This window comes from Pelodiscus sinensis, chromosome 2, assembly GCF_052426305.1.
Source record: "Pelodiscus sinensis isolate ZL-2025 chromosome 2, ASM5242630v1, whole genome shotgun sequence".
Lineage (NCBI taxonomy): Eukaryota > Metazoa > Chordata > Testudines > Trionychidae > Pelodiscus > Pelodiscus sinensis.
Window position 1 is genome coordinate 52,955,001 of NC_143053.1, and position 19,960 is coordinate 52,974,960.

Consider the following 19,960-nt stretch of genomic DNA (forward strand, 5'->3'; position numbering starts at 1 on the left):
GTTTCTGTACATTTTTTCATAACACATCACTCTACCCAGGACAAGTCTTCCTGTCCTCATGCCCAGTTCAATAGCTAGAACCTTTCTAGCAATAACTGCGCCCCCTACGCACGTCCCTGAGATTCCACCATTCTATCTCCTGACACCTGCAAGCAGCTGAATTCCTCATAGTACTCATGGAATAACAAGTCCTCTGGATTCATTCCTCAAACTCCCTTCAGATCCCTTCCAAAACCATTGTTGACAAACTGTCTGACAAATCCAGCCATTTTGTCACAGGCTGTCGGGCACTACTCGGTTTAGGGCCCTGTCTGTGCAGAACCTATTTTTAACTTCAATTTTTAATAAGTAATTTTGTAAATCAATGACTGTCATTCCTACACACACACACATCCCCTCAAAAGGCTTGTTTTTAGCCTCTCTACGTAAATTGGATTAGGAGGGCCATAAATTCCACAGTTACAATTTCTTCATTTTTTGAAGGTGGATCCCAAGACTAATTTGTGGCTAAGTCATTGTCACTTGAGTAGACATGAACTTCCCCTCACTGCTACTCTGTAAACACACTGGAGCCTTTTGCTGCACTGTCACTGTTATTTCTGGACATAATGATTGAGGCAAGTTCAGTATGTGAAAGATAACATGGCATGACTGATGAACTACACTTCTGGGTACAAAGAATTCTGGTGTTCTAAGCCAAGAACTGGTCATTTGTGGCTTTGTTCAGGTCACAGTTTTCTGCTTTAGTTTCTTCCTTTGGAAAATGTTGGTCTCTTGGCTGTTGAGATGAATATTTATTGTTTGTAAAGTGCTATATAAGTACTAAGTATTATTGTACTTATACATTCTATTATACACAAAAATAGAGGAATACGGCAGAGAGACAATGCAATATAGAAGGGAAAAACAGGCAGAGAGAAATGGAAACGCAGCAACCAAAGAAAGACCACTCAGGACAAAGAATTTATTAAAATCTAGAAAGATTAGAAACAAAGAAAATGAAATGAGCTTCAGTATTTAAAAGTACAAGCTAGTACATTTGGAGGAAAAACATATTCCTGAGTTGAAGAGAAAGGAATCTAAGATTGTTTGTATAAGAGACCACTGCCTGTCATGCTGACCAATATTGTCTCATTATTTCCTTGCCTTCCCCATCTGTCTATTTCCACCTGTTGTTGCTGGTGAGCTCTTTGGGCAGGGGCAGTCTTTTGGTTCTGTATTCCTAAAGTGCCTTGTACAACAGGATTCTGCTACATAACTTGGTCTCCTAGGTGCTACATTAATACAAGTAATGCATATATTAACAACAATAACAACCAATAATAAGAACTAATAATTGATTATTGTACTGGACAACCAAACAGAGAAATTGGACATGGTGTTTGTAATAGGATATGACTATGAAAAAAGGCCAATGGAATTTTGTACTGGGTAAGGGGATGTGGGTGTAAATAGTCCTTTTCTTTGGGCCCAGTCCAGCAACCAATATTGACTTCTAAATGAGATTTTATATGGTTATGGAAAAAACAGATCTGGAATGTACAGGGTTTCTTATTATCAACAAGATACTGACAAACTGGAGGGGTTTCAGAGACCAACAACAACAAAAATTGTCTGAGGCTGGAGGGAGAGATGTATGCATGAAGATTTAAAATGCTAAATAGGTATACTACAGCTTGGCTAACTGCTAGCTAAATTGGGGAATATGAAAACAGCCTATGAAAATCTGAGGGTGTAAATCCAATGCTGGAGAAGAATCATTCAGAGTGGTAAACAGAGATTTAACTAGGAACTAATAGGATTACAGTAACAAAGGAAAAACTTAAGCTGGATATCAGAGAATTCTTCATGACAGTAAGAGAATAAACAAATATACAATTCTTAACCATTACATATAGCACTTTTTATTCCTAGATCCTCATAACACATTACAAAGAAGGGTAAGTATAATTATCACATTTTTCCATATGAAGAAATAGAGGCAATCTCTTAGCTAAGGCAAGTTGCAGGCTATTCAGGGATTTTTAAAAATGAAACCCAACACCTTTAAATGTCACCTGGAAATGAAGGACTTGCCTAAACACTCAGTGCATGGTAAGATGAAGTATAAATCTATAGCATACGAGTTTACCACAAACTAACTTGCTATATGGACCCTTCGACTGTATACCAAAATTTCCCTAGTGGACTTTGGTTTCCTGATGTTGGAAATCTCAGTGGATTGATGCACAAGAATGAACTTTTAATTAATGTTATCAGGGTCCATGTGGTCCCATGTGCACTGTAGGTTCAGACCCCGGCTTGTGGTGCATTAACTGTTGATTTAGAGAAGTCCAGAGAACCAGCTGGTTCACTGGTGCTATGAGGGTCCAGCATCACATACTGTTTAATTAATATGTTGCTGCATTCTCGATCAATTCCAAGTTGCTAATACAATCAAGGTATTCTCCTTTGTGGAGAATGTATTGCTGCAGCCTAATTTTTAGGTGATGTAGACAGACTGCAACTACTTAAGTTAGATGGAAAAAAATATTACTGGTCACTGTTGTTTCAGCAACTTCCAACTACAACCAACCCGAGTCGTAAATTCAAGTAAGCAAGTCACCTTAGCTAACCAATAAATTCATCCAATAAAAACTATACTCTAGACCAGACTTACAGGGGTATAGAATCACAGAAATGTAGGGTTGTAAGGTATTTCAACAAGCCATCAAGTATATCTCTAATGCTTATTAAAACACATGGAATCTTCTTCAGAGGACAAGGCAATATGCTATGTTTATTAAAAGTACAGAATAGATACCAGCATATGCATATATCCATACCACACACACACACACCCCAACAACAACAAAATTCTCCTCAGTATCCATTGAAACGTCTGCCATAACTGCTGTTGCTAGGGAGATTTTCCACAATATAGACTTAAAGTTGGCTTGGTTTCAGCTCTGAGGGGCTCGAGGGACACTGTGATGTAAGCAATGTAAGTGTCTTCCTGAGGGGCTGAAGAAGCATCAAACCTCTTTCTGAGGGTGCTTTCTATCATGCTATCTGTTAGATTCTTGGGAAAGAAGTTTACTTCAGAAGGAATCACCATATCCTGTGTAAGAAACGCTGCGGCAGCCCTGATCTTAGGCACGTCAGTGATGGCATTTTTAGCTCTGGAGCTCATAGAATCTGAAAATGTGTCTGTTGAGATGTTTACCCTTTTCAGGATCTTCTCATTCCACCCTGAGATCAATGGAGGTGATACTTTAGGGGAAGATTTGTCAGGAAATATTTGCTCTGAGGTTTTGTCCTCAAGGGCCATTGAAACTGTATATGAATCATAGCTATGAATTTTTTGTACTTGGTTTCAAACTTCTTGGGGGGAGGGAGCAAAAAAGTTTTGTTGCATTTGTTTGAGTCTGATAATTCTTTTTTTTTTTTTGGCAGAGTAATCAGGGTTTTAGTCTGAGCCCAAACACTTTTTGGACTTGTTGGATTTTTTGTGCTCTGCAATTCTGCTCTGTGTTTCTAGTTGGGCTTTTCTGTGACAGTAATGGCTTGTGGGATGATGGGGATGAGGTCCTAATCTGCCTGTCCTACTCAAAGCTCTGTGCCCTACCAGTGCTATGGTCAGCTGGCTGAGAACAGGCAGATTATAATTTACGCTCTGTGGAGATGGTTAAAGCTGCTTTGCAGTTTCTGCACTGTTTGGATGTCGACTTTTGCTTGCTTCACTGCTCTTTTATCCCTGAAAGGAGGCAGAGGAGCTCAGCAGGGACACTGTGTTTGTGAATACCCCAGTCCAGGAGGAGGAGGTGAGAAAACAAAGAAGGCTGCTCACTTCTATCTACAGGTGAAAAAAAATAGGAAGAGGAAAGGTTGGGAACAATGAGAATGGTGGTGGACCACAGACACAGAGGCAGAAAATCTGTTGACAAGCCAGAGAAAAGGGACCATAGCAAGTTCAGGTTGTGCTACAACTTTAAACTATTCTCAGGATGGGATTAGCTCATGCACAGAAATGTGGCATACACTGGGTTGCAGAAAATATCTGGATAGGAAAGGATCCTTCATCAAGTAGAAAAAAACATAACAAAAACCGGTGGGGAAAGCTGAATACAGACATGTTGAAATTGGAAATAAGGCACAATGTTTTGAGAGTGAAAGTGACCAACCACTGAAAAAAATCTCTTGATGTCTTCAGATCAAGTGTGGATGCCTTTCTAGATGATGTACTTTCGTCAAAGCCAAGTTATTGAGCTCAATACAGGTGTGACTGCATGAAGTGTAATGGCCTGTAATATATAGGAGATCAGACTAGATGATCTAATGGCCCCTCCTGGCCTTAAACTTGAACTCTTCATGATTAATAATATCCAGAGCATTTGATGCATTTAATATCAGGCTAGACGTGATATTTTTTCTCATATGGAAAGCATATAATCAGTCTTTGCAATCATCATAGTTTGTGTGCCAAGAATAACAATGGTCTATAGAAACTGAAGCAAAATACAGGACAATGTAGCACTTTAAAGACTAACAAGATGGTTTATTAGATGATGAGCTTTCGTGGGCCAGACCCACTTCCTCAGATCAAATTGTGGAAGAAAATAGTCACAACCATATATACCAAAGGATACAATTAAAAAAATGAACACATATGAAAAGGACAAATCACATTTCAGAACAGGAGGAGGATGCGGGGGGGGGGGGAGGGAGGGAGGAAGGAAGGTAAGTGTCTGTGAATTGATGATATTAAAGGTGGGGAGAGTGGGATGTCTGTGAGCTAATGGTATTAGAGGTGATAATTGGGGAAGCTATCTTGGAAATGGGTAAGATAGTTTGAGCATTAGTTCATTCCTTCCTGGAGAGTGTCAAATTTTAACATGAATGACAGTTCAGAGGATTCCCTTTCAAGTGCAGATGTAAAAGGTCTTTGTAGCAGAATGCAGGTGGTTAAGTCATTGAGGGGATGTCTACACTACAAAGTTAGTTCGAACTAATGGACGTTAGTTCGAACTAACTTTCATAGGCGCTACCCTAGCGCTCCATTAGTTCGAATTTAATTCGAACTAACGGAGCGCTTAGTTCGAACAAGGTAATCCTCATTCCACGAGGATTAAGCCTAGTTTGAATTTACTAGTTCGAATTAAGGGGTGTGTAGCCCCTCAATTCGAACTAGTGGGAGGCTAGCCCTCCCCAGCTTTCCCTGGTGGCCACTCTGGCCAACACCAGGGAAACTCGTCTGCCCCCCTCCTGGCCCCGGACCCCTTAAAGGGGCACGTGCTGGCTACGGTGCCCGTGCCAGGTGCAAGCCTGCCAGCACCCAGCTAGCAGACCCTGCACCTGGCATGGCTCGAGCCACCCACCCGGGTCCCTCTTCCCGGGACCAGGCTGGCGGCTCCCGGGAGCTTGCCCGGGACCGCAAGAGGCGGGCACCCGCCTGGGCTAGTACGGACATCGTGGACCTCGTCCACGACCTCCGCACTAGGCACAGGAAGGCTAGGGCAGGAGAGCTGCCAGCCTGGCCACCCAGGAGCAGATATGCATGAAAATCAAGGGGATCCAGTGAGACCCCCGACCCTGAGCCCTGAGCTTACAATGGCCGTCCTGGGTCAGACCAAAGGTCCATCTAGCCCAGTAGCCTGTCTGCCGACAGCGGCCAACCCTAGGGACCCTGGAGGGGATGGACCGAAGACAGTGACCAAGCCATTTGTCTCATGCCATCCCTCTCCAGCCTTCCACAAACCTTGGCAGGGACACCACTCCTACCCCCTGGCTAAGACTACTCCATGGACCCAACCTCCATGACTTGATCTCACTTCTCTTTAAACTTTGTTCTAGTTCTAGCCTTCACAGCCTCCTGCAGCAAGGAGTTCCACAGGTTGACTCTTTGCTTTGTGAAAAACAACTTTCTATTATTAGTTTGAAGCCTGCTACCCATTCCTTTCCTTTGGTGTCCTCTAGTCCTTCTTTATGGGAACTAATGAAGAACTTTTCTGTATGCACCCTCTCCACCCAACTCCTGCTTTTAGAGACCTCTATCCTGTCCCCCCTCCGTCTCTTCTTTTCTAAGCTGAGAAGTCCCAGTCTCTTTAGCCTCTCTTCATATGGGACCTGTTCCCAACCCCTGATCATTGTAGTTGCCCTCCCCTCTTCCAGCCTCTCTCTTCCCCTCTCCCACCTCCTTTTCCCAGTCTCCCCCAGTTTTGTTCAATAAAGAGAGATTCTATTTTTGAACACAATTGTCCTTTATTTTGTACATCAGGAAGGGGGGCTAGGGAAGGGTAAGTGGAAGGAGGTGAGGGAGGAATGGGGTACGAGCCCCCGATGGGGAGGTCTGGGCTGGCTCTGCGGGCTTCTGGGAGTGGAACCTCTCCTGCAGCCCCCCAATTGCCTCCTCTCCCCAGATGGCAGCCTGCGGCAAGTGCAGCCGGTCTGATGGCCGAGTGCTGTGATGTGCCAGTGTGGGTAGTCTGGGAACTCCAAGCCAGGACTGCTTTGCAAGCAGGGCACCCCTGAGAAGTGTCTGTCCGGGGTGGGGGTTGGGTCCCTTTAAGCACAGCCCTCGGCTAGCCTGAGACAGCATCTCCACGCTCTAAGTCCTCCTCTGATGCCCTGCCGGCACTGCTTCCGGCCATCCTTAAGCCTGGTTCAGGGTCCACTCTGTGTGGACATGCTAGTTCGAATTAGCAAAACGCTAATTCGAACTAGTTTTTTAGTCTAGATCCGTTAGTTCGAATTAGCTTAGTTCGAATTAGCTAATTCAAACTAACTTAGTTCGAATTAACATTGTAGTGTAGATGTACCCTGAGAGAGTGTCCTTTCCGGTTAAAATGGCAAGAAACTGTTTTTTCTTTGTGATCTTGTCTGATATCTGTTTTGTGGGCATTAATCCTTTGGCGAAGTGTCTGAGATGTTTGTCCAATGTACATAGCAGACGGACACTTTCTGCACATGATAGCATAAATTATATTTCTGGATGAGCAGGAATATGTGTTCTTGATCTTATAACTCACTTGGTTAGGTCCAATAATGGTATCAGCAGAATGAATATGTGGACAAAGCTGGCAACGGGGTTTGTTGCAAGGGAAGGTACCAGGGTTGGTATTAGTGTGGTATGTCCTGTGGTGGTTGGTAAGAATCATCTTGAGGTTAGGTGGTTGTCTATAGGAGACTATGGGTCTGTCTCCCAGAGCCTCTTGGAGTATGGTATCCTGTTCCAGTATAGGCTGTAGTTTATTGATAATGTGTTGGACAGGTTTAAGTTGGGGGTTGTAGGTGATGACAAGTGGTGTTCTATTGTTGGTTTTCTTGGGTCTGTCTTGAAGTAGATGGTTTCTAGGTATTTGTCTGGCTCTTTCAATTTGCTTTTTTATTTCTCCGGGTGGGTAGTTGAGGTTTATAAATGCTTGGTAGAGATCCTGAAGCTTCTGGTCTCTGTCAGTGGGATTAGAGCAGATGCGGTTGTATCGAAGGGCTTGGCTATAGACGATGGATCGTGTGGTGTGTTCTGGATGGGAGCTGGAAGCATGTAGGTAACTGTATGAGTCGGTGGGTTTTCTGTAGAGAGTGGTGTCTAATTTTCCATTGTTGATTTGTACTGTGGTGTCCAGGAAGTGGATCTCTCGTGTAGAATGGTCCAGGCTGAGGTTGATGATGGGGTGTAGGTTGTTGAAATCTCTGTGGAATATCTCCAGTGTTTCTTGGCCATGCGTCCAGATCATAAAGCTGTCATCGATGTACCGTAGGTAGAGAAGGGGTGAAAGGGGACGGGAGTTGAGGAAACTCAATTTACCTTAGCACCAGTGCTAGTCCTCAAATCCTCCTAGTGGGTCAGTGTGCACACACTTCTGGGAGAGCTCTAGGAGGACAGGAGAGGGGTTTCCGTGCGTTCCCACCCCCACATCTCCCAGTCCCTCCTGCTGGCCCACACACCCCTCCCCACATACACGTCCCCAGGCCACCTCTGAGTGATGTAGAACCCAGCATCGGCCCCCACGGCCACCACTGGCAGTGAAGTGAGGCTAGAGGGGCTTACAGCTGCTAGCTCTATGACACTGCTGGCACGTCCCTTTGGCCCATGAGAGGTGTGTTCAAAGTCATCCCATCCATAAGCATAAGCTGTGAAACTATTAACTCATTTTGTAAAACTGACTAGATATCAGGGGTGCCAATTCTCCTAATTTCATCACAAGCCTCCTGAGAATTGGGGCTTTTTTTTTGATGGAAAGCTCCAGCCAAGTTATTAGAATTTAACCAGATCTGTGAACTTCATTACTTGATGCCTCATACACAGCTCTTAACTCTGATCACTCTGATTTAGTAGATTATGCTTCTTTGTTGGAGCATGCTATTAGAAGAGAATCCCAGCCATCTTTTTCTTTTCTTTTTTTTAAAGGAAGACATTAGGTTTCATGGTTAGAAAACATCCCGAGTTCAGCCAAACATCTCAAACCCCAGATGCCAAATAAAAAGATCCCCAAGTGTATTTTTATCTGTGAGTTGAAGAAGCCATTCTCTTTTTTAAGAGTGAGGGGGCTACTTGTGAGTTTTGAAGCTTGGGGTTGGCAACACAGTACATGCAGGCAACTCAGTGGCCACTCCCTCTGTGGCCTACAAAAAAAAGACATGAAACTAACACCCCCATTTACTAACACTGGAATTCTCCCATCCCCACTAACATCCATGCCCTCTTACTGGGAACCCACATCCCTGATAACATTCACATACTTGCGTTGCGATACCCAGCCCAGGATAACCAAAAGTGAAACCCACCGGCCCCACCCCACTGACTGCAGAAGCTTGTTAACTTGGGTGGCCCCCTGGTCAGCACAGTTCACATAGCAGTGGAGGCAGCCAGCATGACTTCCCAGACCAAGCAGTGCTCTCTGCAGCCAGGGTATGTAGGCACTGAGGATCTGGGTGTTTCTGGGAGCTGTGTGCAAGAGTGAGGTCCTGCGTGCTGTGCTCCCTCTGGTTCCCAAGCCAGCAGCCACGCAGGCCTTGTTAAATAACTTTTTCAAAATATTTCAAATTGGGGAATTGCTTGGCCTATAGGCCCCAGGCCAGAAGTTGGAGACTCCTGATCTATACCATGAATGAACCTAGTACTTTGCTGCTGGCTTTGAGTAGCTATGGATCATCAGTACCCTCAGCTTCTCTTCTCTTTCAGTAAGCAAAACTGACTGAAATGAACAGAGATGGCTTAATATAAGGAGAAACAAACACTCCTTATGTAGAGCAACTGATGAGCAGAACTGCAAGAATCTCAGGAACAAGGACAATAAAATGCTTAGGCTTGAAATATGTGCAGCAGATATATTTGTTATCATATGTTATCACGTACCTTTGTTACCACATGAAATAAAATGAAAGTGGCTGAAAGGGGTAGCATACTGCAATAGCTGTGCCATCTATGAAGATATTTTATGGACACACAATATAATCCTTTACTAAAGGGATCTCTCTTCATAGCATACATGATATCTCTGTGTATTTCAAAATATATATCAATGTGTATCATGATTATGTTAATACAGACTTTTGAGCCATTATAGTGTATCACAATATGATATATTGACCTTTATAGTCTTACTATGTTTATGATAATATATAGCAGAAAAGGAGCAAAATTAGTATATGGGCTGCAGAAGCAATTTTTCCAAATGTATTAATCCAGCAGCATTAAACTTTTGTTTAAACCATTACCAAAAGACATTAGGAAACAAAGGAATGCCTGTAATATTTCATTTTTGAAGTCAGTGAATTGACCTGTGAATATTAACAACACATGTGAAGTCTCTTCCTTCCCTCTACCCTTCTTCCCCTCCACAAGAAAACAGGTGCTTTTAAATTTTCTGCTTCAACTTATAAACAGCAAAAACAACTCAAAGGAAATAGGAATGATTTTTTTTTAAATTGCCACTGGAAGGGAAAACTGTATGCCAAAGTACAATTTAATGGACACATTTTAACCATTTTTGCTCATAAAATCTCAATTGCTCAATTTTAAGGTACCCCACGATACCTAGATAACTGTAGGTACAGTGTACTATTGTAAAGATAGAATTAAACTATTACTGTCTTTAGAAAATATTTCTACTGATATTTTTAAGTTGTTTAATGAACATTTTTAATATGAACAATATATTAATTTAAAACAAAGCTTTGGTATCAACATTCCTATCAAGAATTGATTTTGGATTAGGTTAAATTTGAGGGAGTTTTTTTATACATCTATTAATAATACCTCTGATGGGTGCAATCCCAGTGCCATTTCTATTCACACTCTTCCAAGGAGCAGCAGGCTGCAATTTCGGCACTTCTGCTGTAATTCTACTGTAATTCTTGCACTGAAGCATAATCAATCAATCCTATCTTTCCCATGCTAGGCAAATGTCCCCTAAATACAGCAATAGAATTGAAATGTGAGGGGGATAGCCAGCCACTACACAGAGACAGGGTTGATTAACATTAAAATATTTGTGGGAAAGTTATAGAAAAATTAACAGCAGAGTCACTGAAATTGCAGCCTCTGCACTTCATGAGAGGGAAAGGAAGCTACACAAATAAAAGCTGTTAATAAATAAATATGCCTTCCAACCGAAGCTGCATCAAAAATCATCTTTTGTATTTGCAGCTTCAATTTCTGGGTTGCTTTTATTAACTATGTGAAAACTGCTTCTGACTTCAGTTCTACAGTGGCTACCTTTCTAGGACAGCTTACATTCAAAATCAAATGGCACATTTTCTTAAACCAGGATGTATCCTTCCAAACTGATTCTTCTCCCCACTTCCCATTGAGGCAGTTAGGGTATGTCTACACTATAGCACTAATTAGAAATAATTTAATTCGAATTAGTTAATCCGAACTAAACTAATTCGAATTAGTGCATCTAGAACTAAAAACTAATTCGAATTAGTGTTTTGCTAATTCGAAATAGCATGTCCACATTGAGTGGACCCTAAACCAAAGTTAAGACTGACCAGAACCAGTGCCGGCAGGGCATCAGGTTAGGACTTAGAGTGTGGAGCTGCTGTCTCAGGCTAGCCGAGGGCTGTGCTTAAAGGGACCTGACCCCCACCCTGGCCAGACAGTTCTCAGGGTTCCCTGCTTTCTTGTCTAACTCAATGAGGGACAGCAAAGCAGTCCTGACTTGAAGTGCCCTGAGTGCCCACACTCGGCACATCACAGCACTCGGCCATCAGCCCAGCTGCACTTGCCGCAGGCTGCCATCTGGGGGGGGGTCAATCAGGGGGCTGTCAGGATCCAGGAGGCCCTGCAGGAGAGCTTCCACCCCAAGGAGCCCGCAGAGCCACCCCAGTCCTCCCCATTGGGGGCTCGTGCCCCATTCCTCCCTCACCTTCTTCCACTTACCCTTCCCTAGCCCCCCTTCCTGATGTAAAAAATAAAGGACACGTGTGTTCAAAAATAGAAACTCTCTTTATTTAACAAAACTGGGGAGGGGGGATTAACCTCTGGGGAGACTAGGAAAAGGAGGTGGGAGAGGGGAAGAGAGAGGGTGGGAGAGGGGAGGTGGAAACCTGGGAGGTGGGAGCTGGAAGAGGGAAGACTGGGGAAGGAGGAGGAGGGGAAGTATAAAACTATGGTACGCCATATCTTCAGTACTGTGTACAGATGTGGTCTCCTCACCTCAAAAAAGATATTTTGGCCTTGGAAAGGGTTCAGAAAAGGGCAATGAAAATGATTAGGGGTTTGCAACAGGTCCTATATGAAGAGAGGCTAAAGAGACTGGGACTTTTCAGCTTAGAAAAGAGGAGACTGAGGGGAGATATGATAGGGGTCTATAAAATCATGAGTGGTGTGGACAGGGTGAATAAAGAAAAGTTCTTCATTAGTTTCCATAATATAAGGACTAGAGGAGACCAAATGAAATGAATGGACAGCAGGTTTAAAACTAATAAGTGAAAGTTTTTCTTCACACAACACATAGTCAACCTGTGGAACTTCTTGCCATATGAGGCTGTGAAGGCTAGAACTATAACAGAATTTAAAGAGAGGTTAGATAAATTCATGGAGGTTGGGTCCATGGAGTGCTATTAGCCGGGGGTAGGAACAGTGTCCCTGGCCTCTGTTTGTGAAAGGCTGGAGATGTATGGCACACGACAAATCACTTGGTCACTGACTTCGGTCCATCCCCTCCGGGGTACCTAGTTTTGGCCGCTGTCGGCAGACAGGCTACTGGGCTAGATGGACCTTTGGTCTGACCCAGTACAGCCATTCTTATGTTCTTATGTTCTAAGCTCAGGGCTCAGGGTCAGGGGTCTCACTGGACCAACTTGATTTTCATGCAAACCTGCTCCTGGATTCACATGTGGCCTTTGGTGGCCAGGCTGGCAGCTATCCTGTCCTAGATGGCCACATTCCTGTGACTAGTGCGGAGGTCGTGGATGTTGGAGGCCTCCCCCCAAACCTCGATGAGATCCACGCTCTCCGCACTAGACCAGGCGGGCGCTCGCCTCTTGCAGCCCCGGGGAGGCTCCTGGGAGACACCAGCATGGTCCTGGGAAGAGGTGGAGGGCTGGGTGGCAGCAGGTGGCTGGCTCATGCCGTGCCAGGTGCAGGGTCTGCTGGCTGGGTGCTGGCAGGCTTGCAACTGGCATGAGCACTATAGCCAGACCGTGCCCCTTTAAGGGCTCTGGGGCAGGGAGAGGGGCAGAAAAGTTTCCCAGAGTGGCCACCAGGGCAAGCTGGGAAGGGCTAGCCTCCAACTAGTTCGAATTAAGTGGCTACACAGCCCTTAATTCGAACTGCTTAATTTGAACTAGGCGTTACTCCTCATAGAATGAGGTTTATCTAGTTCAAATTAAGCGCTCCGCTAGTTCGATTTAAGTTCGAACTAGCGGTTTGCATGTAAAGACGCTATGAAAGTTAATGCGAACGGCTGTTAGTTCGAATTAACTTTGTAGTGTAGACATACCCTTATTGAGGGTGAAGAATTTGAACACACTGAATTTTTGGTTTTCTTACTCAATACAAACAATAATTGTAATATCAGCATGGTAATATTTCAATATGCAGTTTCTATTTTTCAGCTGTAGAAACTCTCATAAGATCTGTGCTATGTTGAACCATAACTCTAAAAAATGTTGGCTTTGTGGTTATTTTTATGTTCAAATTATCTGAATAAATTTTGCTTTTATTTGAATACAAACATGAATGTATTGCATTTATCTATACAATAGCTCATTTTGTATAAGCAGCTCATTACTGATTTTGAATACAAAACCAAACTACCATTAAGTCAAATTTCATGATCTTAGTTTTCTTTTATCTCGAATCCAACACTGGATGTAGCAAAGTGACAGAGAAACCAGCGGAGCGATGCTAACTTTCTGCTGATTCACTGAAGCAGAAACAGTGAAGAGTCCTGTGGCACCTTAAAGCCTGAGGGTACATCTACACTAGCCTCCTAGATCGATCTAAGGAGGCTAATGAAGTCGACCAGAATTGCAAATCAAGCCCAGGATTTAAATATCCCGCGCTTGATTTGCATGTTCCCAGCCGGTCGCCATTTTAGAAATTGACTAGGCCGAATTAACTGCCCGCATCTACACGTGGCAGTGAAACGGGATTCCGATTTAAAGCCCCTAACTCGAATTAGCTGGTAAACCTCATTGCAGGAGGAATACCAGCTAATTCGAGTTAGGGCTTTAAATCGGAATCTCGTTTCACTGCCGTATGTAGACGCGGGCAATTACTTCGGGCTAGTCAGTTTCTAAAATGGCAACCGGCTGGGAATATGCAAATCAAACATGGGATATTTAAATCCCTGGCTTGATTTGTAATTCTGGTCGCCCTCATTAGCCTCCCTAGATCGATCTAGGGGGCTAGTGTAGATGTACCCTAATAGATTTATTTAGACATAAACTTTTGTGGGTAAAACCACTTTGTCAGATGTCTGGAGTGGAAATCACACAGGTTGAGATACACACATATATACATTAACTTATCAGAAAAGGGTAGAACAGGAAGGAGCATGCCAATGATTTTCTCTTTGTTCTTCAAATGGAGCTGCTCACTCAGCTGACAGATACTTCCTGGAGCTTTGAAAAGAGAGGGGTGCATGCCTGCCAGGCAGGAGAGATTGCAAAACACTGAGCACAGCCATCAGGTCAGGCATTGTGGGATACTGATGGAAGCTAGTTCTCTTGACAAAACAAACAGCAGAGTCTACACTGGCTCTCTGTCAACAGTCAAGGGACGGGAAATGACAAAAGTTTCTCACAGGGATGGAAGTTTTTTGTCACCAAAACTGGGTGTTTTTCTCAACAAAAGTCACGTTGTAGTGTGAATGCTCTCATTGCTTTGTTGCCAAAAGGAAGGTTTTGGCAACAAAACCTGCCAATGTAGACAAGACCTCAGTTTGGATTAAAAGAAATACTGTGCATAGGGACACAACAGAGTAAGGTGAGAACATGATCAACTTATTAAGAGTTTTAACTGTTATGAAACTGTATCTAATTACAATTTTTGAACTATGTTTCAGCACACAAATCTATGCAAAAACTACTTTATTGAAATGAGTCAGACTGGGGAAGGAGAAGATTAGTAAAATCTTTTATGAGATCATACTTTATTGATCTAATCAATTTAAGACTATGGATTTTTATTCTATGTGGCTACAAAATAAATGTCCGCACTTTTACTTTAATTGAGACAAATGTCTAAAATGTCTAATGAATGATTAATGTCTAATTTTATTTTCTTTCTGCTATGTTTCTAGCGATTTGGAGTGAGAAACAAGCATCAAGCTCTGATACATTTACGGCATAAATCAAAAGAAAAAATGAACTGTTTATGAGTGACGTGGATCTAATATTACTCTGTGGCCTTCATATCAGCTCAAGATTGTGCCCACTTCCTTGTGTAGGCTCCCTTTACTATAAGGGCCTCTGACTTTTACTGAGAGGATCCTTGGTGCTGCAATATAGCCCAAGAGACTACAATTCCCATGAGTCCTTGAGTAAAAAGAGGGAATCTGTTGCTCTTCCAGGCAATGCAGGGAGAGAGTTGGGCAGGGAGATTCAATTTGGAGAGAGAAGACAGATTGCTGGTGTGGAGCTTTTTCCAGTCCAGTAACTGCTGCTGGATGCTAGAGCCTGCTGGGGCTTTGATCTAGCAGGCTGCTTCCGGGTCTGTTGGTGATTGAGGCTGAGCCTGAGGCTTAGAAAGGCCTAGATAGAAGGTACTGTGAGTAACTGTGACTGTTTGAGAAAGTGCTACCTGCAGAGAGGACAAACTGACTCTGGGTCCGAAGAGAGGCAGAGTGATCTGCTCAGTGAACCAGAACTGCTGGCATTTGTTGGGGCCAGCTCCAGTGGCAGAGGGATTTTGCAGTTGTTGCTGCCTGGACTGACACACACAGAACCTGTACAGAGCTGTCTTCACTCCTGCTGCAGATCTTCAAGCGCACTCATGCAGGCAAGCATCTGGGACTCTGAGATCCAGAGGAGTGCACACTCTGGGATGAGATAAATGCTGGTAGTGTAAATGCCAGTTAGATACATTTCCTTTATTTCTGTGTACTTGATTAATTGATTTTATTCACTTTTAGTCTGTTAAATCCTGTTTCTTTAAGTTGTTAAGTAAAGGTGTGTTAATTCTAATTTATATTATTTAAAATTGTTTTGTTGTTAGATCCAGATTATTACTGGAATAAGTTTATTCCCCATTTATTATCTCATCTTTGGCTTCTCAGCAGCCAGAAAGGATAGGCTTTTTATCCTTCTCCTCCCTCATAGCAGCCACATCACTGAGCGGGCTGTTAGGCAACAAGGCACTAGTTGGTGGAATGGATGCTAATCAGCAAGGTTGATTCCCCTTCCACATGAGGATAGGCAGAAACCACTCAACTAAGAGCAAATACTATCAAAAGGACTGATAGTCAGGAAATCCAGCTCTTATTCCAAGCAGTTCACTTCCTTGCCCACCTGTTTGACATGGATTAAGATCACAGATGGAAAGTGTTATGTAAATCCTCTGTAACATTACTAGCATTACTAGCACTTCTGCCCCACTGTGGGCTATTGTGTGTCCAGCAGTAGGGACATTCTCATACAGGAGACAAGGGTACAATGCCACCAAAGGCTGCTGTTCCTTAGCACATATGTTCGAAGTAGGAATAAGAGCCTCCAGAAAAGGGCGCTTTTTCCGGAGGATCGGGGCCAGTGTAGACTCTCTTTTCCGGCTTTTCTAAAAGCCGGAAAAAAGCGGCGGACATTTTTATTTAAATGCCGCGGGGGATATTTAAATCCCCCGTGGATTTCCCTACTACGATAGCTGAAATTAACATGCCCCTTCCGGAAAAGGGGCCAGTGTAGACGTAGTCCTACTGTTTCCTTAATCATGTAAGAAAGCTGTTCCTACCAGTCTAAACATAATCCTCTAGTTAAACGACTCCTTCTCTGAGGAGGAAATGAAAAGCCAAGGCGCATCAGACCCCCGGTCCAGTGAGAGAGAAAGTAGAACTGTATACCAGATCTCCAAACAATGACAGCACCACATATGACACTTTGGGGACACTGAGTGGAACAGAAAGGCTACGTCTACACTGGCCCCATCTTCGGCAGGGGCATGCTAATTTTGAACTTGGGAATAGGGAAATCCGCGGGGGATTTAAATATCCCCCGCGGGATTTAAATAAACATGTCCGCCGCTTTTTTTCCGGCTTTGAAGTAGGAATAAGAGATCCACCGGAAAAGGGCTTTATTCCAGAGGATCGCGCCAGTCTAGATGCTTTTTTCCGGCTTTTCCCCAAGCCGGAAAAAAAGTGGCGGACATGTTTATTTAAATCCCGCGGGGGATATTTAAATCCCCCGCGGATTTCCCTATTCCCAAGTTCAAAATTAGCATGCCCCTTCCGAAGAAGGGGCCAGTGTAGATGTAGCCTTTCTGTTCCACTCAGTGTCCCCAATTTATTTTTAAATGTCTTCAATTCTGGTGATTGCATCTCAGCATCTCAATCTCTCATTCAAAGTCCACCACAGTAAACAGTGGGAGGTCATTTGTGGACATGTGTAACTTATTAAAGTGGTAGCAAGTATGGGTTTGTCAAGAGCAACTCATGCCAACCCAAGCAAATCTTCTCCTTGACAGGGTTATTAGCCTATTGGAAAGGGAGGGTATTTTACATAATAGATCTTAATTATAATAAGGGTTTTAAAGCAGTCCCATGCTACATTCTTTTAAACAATTTACAGAAATATGGTCTAAATTAAATGACTATACAGTGGATGCACAGACATTTGACCATACTGAAAAAGTCACTATCAATGGTTCATTGTCAATTTGAGAGGGCATAGCTAAAGGGGTCTCGTGAGTCAATTCTGGGTCCAATATGTTTTAAAAAATGTCATTAAGGGCTTAGAGAATGAAGTAGACAGTAGGCTTATAAAATTTGCAGATGACATCAAGTTAGGTGGATTTGCAAGCACTTTGCAGCACAGCATTAGACTTCAAAATGACCTTGCCCAAATGGTCTGAAATTAATAGGATGAAATTCAATAGTGTGTAAATAATTTTGCACAGGAAGGAAAAATCAAATATACAGCTACAGAATGGGGAATAACTGACTAAGTGGTAGTCAATGGTTGAAAGGATCTAGGATGAGAATTCTGAACAGCTTCCCTCATCCCTTTTGTCTTCTGGAACAATGGCTGGTGGGCCCTCTTTGTGAACTCAGTTCACCAGAATACCTCCACCAAGTGTCTTTATATTTATTGCTTATGCTTCAGGTACAGCATAACATAGCAGCAGTTGTGTGGAGACCCCTTCCTGCTCAACGGCTCAGCCTTTTATACTTCTAGCTTTCCTCTCAGAGTTATCCAGCTGGTGAGATACTTACCTTATTAGCTTATCATGCTTCCTTCAGGTCCAAGTGATCCCTTCTATCTTTCTAAACCCAAGCTAACTATGGCCCTCCTACTCTAATCACATCCAGTTGCCTTTGTGTTCTAACTGACCAGGTCACTGGCTTTCACAGGACTCAACTTGTAAGGGTCAATAGCCCCTTGCCAGAGCTCTGTAGTGGCTCACACAATGAATGAGAGTCAACAATGCAATGACATTTTGAAAAAAAGGTTAATATATTCGGTGATATATTAAAAACTGCTATACATTAAACATAGTAAGTAATTATTCTACTTTACTCGGTGCTGGTAAGGCCTCAGCTGGAATAATGGGTGTAGTTCTGGGCATCAAATGTTTAGAAAGATGCAGAGGAAAGGTTAAAAACTGGGTATGTTTAGTCTTGAGAAAAGATGATGGAGGGAGGCCTGATAACAATCTTCAACTGTTGTAGAGTGGAGTCTGATCAATTGTTCTCCATGACCATTGAAGGTAAAAATAAGAAGTAATGAGCTGTCTGCAGCCAGGGAGTTTTAGATTAGCTATTAGGAAAACTTTCCAACTCTAGGGATAGTTAAGCTCTGGAATAGGATTCCAAGGAAGGTTGTGAGATCACCATCACTGGAGGTTTTTAAAAATAGGTTGGACAAACACCTGTTAATAAGAGTCTAAGTTTAGTTGGCGCTCCATTAGCACAAGGGACTGGACCAGATGGTCCCTTTCAGCTCTACATATCTTCAATTCTTTGAAATGCAAATTAAGGAAATGAAATGGCAGAAGCTGCCAATACTCAATATGGTAACTTTCTATAATGAAACAACCCTTCTCGACTGTTCACACAGAAAAAACACCCACACCATTCTACAGCACTTTATAACTCCCACAGTTTATTTTGTAAACAGCTATAACAAGGTGTAACAGCAGTGTCAGCATCTTGACTGCTAATACCATGAGTTGGCTAGTTATGATATGGCAGAATTATGTGATCAGTTCACTGACAGAACATTAGTTTTCCACAGTTCTCTCATCAGACAGTTAAAAAGACCTCTTCTCATAAACAAATGCTAAATCTATAGCAGTCCCTTATATGCCTTCTTTTGTAAACCCAATATTGGATTTCCAAACTCAGAAAAACATAGACACAAATTTGTGAGCATTGTGACATTTTAATGGGTGATTTTAAATATGTGTCTGTTTTGAAAATATGAGCACTGGATGCTATGTACTAAGTACCTTGAGCAGCAGGGACGTGTTTGCATAACTTAGATTTCCAGGAGTTAATGGAAATTGTGTGTGCTTTATAAATCATTCTGGTTCTTTCAGTGTTGTATTCTACAACCCTAATGTACACCAAAGAAATAACACTCCATTTCACTTTGCCTCTGCTTTGTTATAAGTATAGGAATGCATCTGGAAACAATTTGAGTGACTTCTAATTCACTGCTTAAGAATGATACATTTAATTGGCTATTCCTGATGTCTTTTCCAAAGTATTTTCTTATAACTCTTAGAGAAATGTTTCAGAAAGCATATCCAATCTATGCTGTAGGATGTTATCGTCGTTGTATTGATCGGGATATGAGAGAGACAAGGTGGATGAGGTAGTACTTTTTAGTAGAGAAAGAAACAAGTCTGGTGATGGATCATTCATTGGACAAACTTCTTTTGTGGAAGATACATTATTTTAAGCTTTATAGAATTTTAAGAAGTTCAAAAGTTTGCCTCTTCCACCAATAAGAGTTGGCCCAATGAGTTTGTAGATTGGCAGACAGGGGGAGAGAGTGGCTAAATAGCGTATTAAGTTTGTGTGACAGAACTTAAAGCACTGCAGCATAGTAAGACTGGACAATCAGAACCCCCAAGGCGATTCCAGTCATTAGTGACCTCCCTTCCAAAGAGAGAGAGATGCTCTTCCATATAGCAAAATTTGCACTGGAACTGTTTGAGCAAATTATAGCTGCTGACATTAATATCAAATGTACATGGAATGGATAACTTCTCTAGAGCCAATAGTCTAAAGGTAAATGAGTGAGATGAAGGATCTGTGCCATAATAGGTGTGTTGGTCTTTCTAACATGCCACATCTCTTATTTATTTCTA

At 42.7% G+C, this 19,960-nt stretch overlaps 1 protein-coding gene across 36 annotated transcripts in view; it reads right to left on the reverse strand.

The window, feature by feature from the left end:
• LOC149525258 (uncharacterized) overlaps nucleotides 1-19,960 on the reverse strand; it is a 185,653-nt gene that overhangs the window by 127,095 nt on the left and 38,598 nt on the right. The gene's annotated exons all lie outside the window — the stretch shown is intronic.